Genomic DNA, 4,921 nt, shown 5'->3' with positions numbered 1-4,921 from the left:
AGTTTTAGCAAACACCAGTTTAAACCAATATTTCCCATTCTTAGTGAATTAATCATTCCTTATTTTTCTACAGCTTCCATTAAGTATCTCTTCAAAGTCTTTTCTCTGGACTCTCTTGCTGCCTATTCTGTGTTCATTCTCTGGTCCTGATGACCAAGGTCAAAGACCTTTTCGTTGCAGTTATCATTAGAAACAAGCAGGAAGTTGTCACTTTACAGGGGCTTCAGAACATTTTAGTGTGGAGGGGCTGGGGCGGGTGTTAAAGGCATAATTTACCATTTGCAGATGAAACAAATATCCAGCATTAAGTGCTTCAAAATAGTTCTAAAATGTGAGTTAGGGATAGAAACAACCAATGTAAAAATTTGAACCAGTATATGGTATAATCAATGTTAAGTATTGTTAAACATACAAAACGTGAACAATAGTTATAAAACTGTTTGCAGACTAAAGTCTGCAGTCTACAATTATGGTTTATTGAGAAAAATAGTGATATATCCTTAAATTTTAGGCTTTACTGCAAAAATGTTATACGGCAGGATGTTTTGTGATACAACTGACCTACACATATGCATCAAAATGTGATATCTTTCACATTTGTTTAAATCACTTCTCCCAAAGGCAAACAGACATCTAAGGATCACTAGGTCGGTAATTTCCCTCCCAAGGAAGAATCTGCTGACCAACTCTTCAGAATGTAAATGCTTTTGTTGTTGTTTTTTAGGGGGGTACTTTTTTGTTTTAGTCCTTTTTCCCTTTTTTCTTTGAAGAGCCAAAAGCGTTGTTACACAAAAGGTGTGGCTACTGTAAATTGCTGTTTTAGAATACAGTGGAAACTCAGTAGGCCTATATAAAGAGATCTTTTAGACCAAGACAATTTGTTTTTTATATCAGCAGATATTTTGTTATATCAGGAGTCAATAAACACCATATAAAACAACGAAAATAATTTATTGGGACAGGAAAAATTAGCTTGTTATATCAGGTATTTTCTAATATCAGATCTCTTTATATCGAGTTTCCACTGTAATTGATAGGGATTAGAATAGTAAAAGCAATGGCAAACTGAATTGATGATGGACACCACCATACACTTATACAATGTAGTGTGGATCATGTTCATAGTAGTCCAATACTGTAATATTGCTATACTGTATTTAGGATGAAAAGAGAGCAAATATTCTCCATCCTTCTTACATTGTATTTTCTAAACATCATGTTAGTAAAATAGAGATAGGATCTACTGTAGTATACTGTAATAAAAAACATTAAATCCATATGAAACACAGATATTGGATTCAAGTAGTGCTAGCTCCCTATAGACAGTGAGTGCTCTTCAGTAGTTCTTCTTCCAGGGTAGCGACCACAATCAACAAATTGGTCCGTCTGTCCAGAGGAGTCTTTTATTTTTTGTTAGCGTTATCGCTCTCCTCCATAAACGATGGATATATACATAGCCTAAGATAAATTGAAGAAGAAAAAGAAAAAGAGTCCCGAATCGGGACTAACACACACCAAGGAGGTTTGAGAAATGGAGTTCCAACTGGCTGTAAACATGGAAAACAGCTGTAAGTTTTCTGTTAACATACAAAGGAATTCCACGGGTGCATTTTGTGACTGATGATCGCGGTTCGATGCCGCCGTCTTTCCGAGCAAAGAGATGATTCATTTAAGATGCTGACATAGTGTCGGCTATATTTTGTGTGTTTTTATTAAACAATTAAATTTCAGCTAATGATAAGGCATATGAAAAAGAAAGTAACTCCTGTCCAGGATTATGTCAAAAAGTATAAATTTGAGCCGTACGTTGTGAAAATATTTGAACTGCGCCCAAACTGGAACGTCGATTTTATCATCTTTCCGATCACTTCCGACAAATGGTATAACCTTCAAGTGTAGTTTTTTATTAAGTTATATGTTAGATTAGTATAAAAACGTGTATAAAGTCGGGTAATTTTAACCCTATTCTGACCAGGGGGATCAAATTGACTCCCCCACCCCCCCCCCCCGACATTTCGCGCTACGATTCCGCGACGCGCAAAGATTTTGCCACGTCGTTTCATGACTTTTTTCATTGATTTTAGTCTCCCGCATATTTTGAGACCAAATTTGCGACGTCCGAGTACACTGTTCTGAAGTTATGTAATGTTTTGCATATGCATGTCAGTCCGAAAACAGCTCAAATTCGTGAAATCGTGTGCAGATCCAATGCAAATTGTGTGTTGTTTTTTTTTGTTAAATCGATATTAATTAGATTATTTCAACTTTTAACTATTGAAATTAATCAATTTTAAAGTAGAAAAGCTTGAAAAAGTGCCTGCAACAAATTTTGGCAAAAAAACAATAGAAAAAAGGTCGAAAAAACATTGAAATACATAAGAAATTAACAAAAAAAAAACCACCCATAAACTAATTTTGATTGTGCTATTTTTTTTTGCATGAAAATTGTTGAATGTGTCTTGAGGAACTCTGACACAAAAATTTAGCGATCCTTCAGTCTTTTTAATGGAGTTATAGGTGAAAATGGATATTTCATATGTAAATTTGCATAATTCACTAGAAATAGAAAGCCAATATTTTTATATTGTATGACCATGTAATCTTGTAGTTCACATCCAGCTCTATCTAACAGGCAAAATTTTGCGGCGATAGCGCGATCGGCGGCTGAGATCTGAAGGGGGAGGGGTCAAAGTGACTCCCCCCCCCCCCGTAAAACCTTAATCTCTTGAAAACATTCTTATTTCATCAATTTTTGTGGAATTTTTGTTCGCACATCCCTGTGTCTGTACCTTTATGTACCGCTCATGTTTCATAAGAAGGGACAGCGAAAAGTAATTACCATCATAAAGACATATCTTCCATTGAGAGTGACGAGTCCATGATGCAATGCCACATGAATCAATTATTGTCTTCCTATTGTGAGGCAGCTCCGGTTCAAGCACATACAGTACTTCATAATATTTCATAGTGGCGGCATCAAATATGGGATCAGAGGGAATTAGCACTGTTTTGAGTTCTGTGGGGCGAACCAGGCCCCGGCGAATATAATCGGCGTGGCGTTTGTGGTATACCTGTAAATAAACCGGAATGTCCCAGACCCCAAAATATATGAAGGGAAAAAAATAATTAAGAATAAATAATGCAGTGTGGCAAAAACTGAATAGCTGCAAATACTGTGTATAGTGGGGGTAGCTTAGTGACAAATATACTGATAATCGTGACACGCTGGACAAAAGTGTAATTTTTTCCTCAGACATATGTATGTATATGAGGATCAAAATTAGGGGGTGCTCCAAGAAATCCGCCAACAGAAAAAATGAGAAAATACCCTTAATTTATACATAACAATAATGTCTGAATTCAAAGACTATGCACAGGGCATTCGCTGGGTTTCTGTACAATGCAATGCAATGTTCAAGGTTGCTAGTCTTAAAATACAGACCCATTACACGACATTATATTATGTACATGTTTACAATAATATACCATTTTTTACTGGTTTTCCAATGTTAACAGATGGATAGTTTGTGTTGCACACCTGAGGGGGTTTTGTTGGAACAGTCCAGTTTTCTTAGGCACCTTTTCATTAAATAATTTGGTATTATTACTGGTAAAGGATTTTTTTTATTACTGTCTACCTCCTGTAGAGAAATGGCAAAGAGTGATGTGCGACTCTGGCTCAGAAACTGTAAATCTTGGGCAATGTGACTGAACCAGGTGTATGACGTATGTCACAGCTCATTTTTCTCCCAGTACCACTAGTTTACCAGTAGAAGAGCTGCATATTGCATTGAGAACTTAAGGTTTTGGGTATTGCTCTACATATTTCCAAACAAATTCAACCCGTTTCCTCCAAGATTGTGTGAATTCCATAGGTTTAGCGCAGGGACCACCCGGTTCCCGTAAGCAATTTTTATAGTCCTCACTTGCGCTCTCTATATGTGTTTCTTATTTCTTATGGAGGTTATTCAAATGTTTAAAAAGGGTAAAAGTTTGTTTTCACAGATGAAGTGAAATTTAGACAATCTGAATATTATTAAGAATATATTCATATTTGTAATTTCACTCATAAAGACTACAAGTGGTTTGAATATTTTGGGTCTGATAGCTGTATATAGACAAGATGTTCATAAGTAAAAGCAATGTTTGATTGGTTCACATTATCCAAAGGGAGTGGGATGTAGTTGGCTGGTGAACAAAGTCTATGGGGAAGTTTACAAAGGCGATAGAAATAAAACAAAATCGGCATAGAGTAGAATCCTATAATATGACAAAATTCCCGACCCTAAAGACGGTTGATTCAAATATTTATGATGCCTTATGTCAAAATACATTCCACCCAATGTATGTGATTGATAGGAGGAAAAATATAGTACCTTAAAAACAACAATAGTTAAACTAACCCCATTAGTCCAGCAGCATAATTAAATGATTGTTAAGTTTTATCGCCTTGTCAATTGAAGATGATGTTACATAATGACAAAAGGCAGCTAGATCTATATCAAGAAACCAAAAAGAAGGGGTGGGGAGAGAAGAATGAAGGAAGATATCGGTATCTGCAGTTTTGATTTTCAGTATATTGATCTTAATTTCCTTAATTCCCGTTAGGTCACCATGGATAGGAGCATTTGTGTAATCTGCCCCTATCAAACACAGGAAAAACCTAAAGGTCTTATATATACTTTTGAGAGAGTGATTTGAAGAAAAAAAAATGTTCAGGATATCACATTTCATGCATAAATATGTGTAGGTCTGTTGTATCACAAGACATCCTACCATATACAGTTATCGCAATCAAGGCAAACATAATATAAGGAGATATCAGTATTTTGCTCATTAAAGCATAACTGCGGACGGTTTAGTCTGGAAACATTTTTTTATTGTTCACATTTTGTGTTATTAATAATAATTAATATTGATT

Source organism: Diadema antillarum, unplaced genomic scaffold, assembly GCF_040938485.1.
Source record: "Diadema antillarum isolate AM-2024a unplaced genomic scaffold, OU_Dant_1.0 seq00000581_RagTag, whole genome shotgun sequence".
Taxonomy (NCBI): Eukaryota; Metazoa; Echinodermata; class Echinoidea; order Diadematoida; family Diadematidae; genus Diadema; species Diadema antillarum.
The sequence above is the reverse complement of the archived record's forward strand: the minus strand, read 5'-3'. Positions refer to the sequence as shown.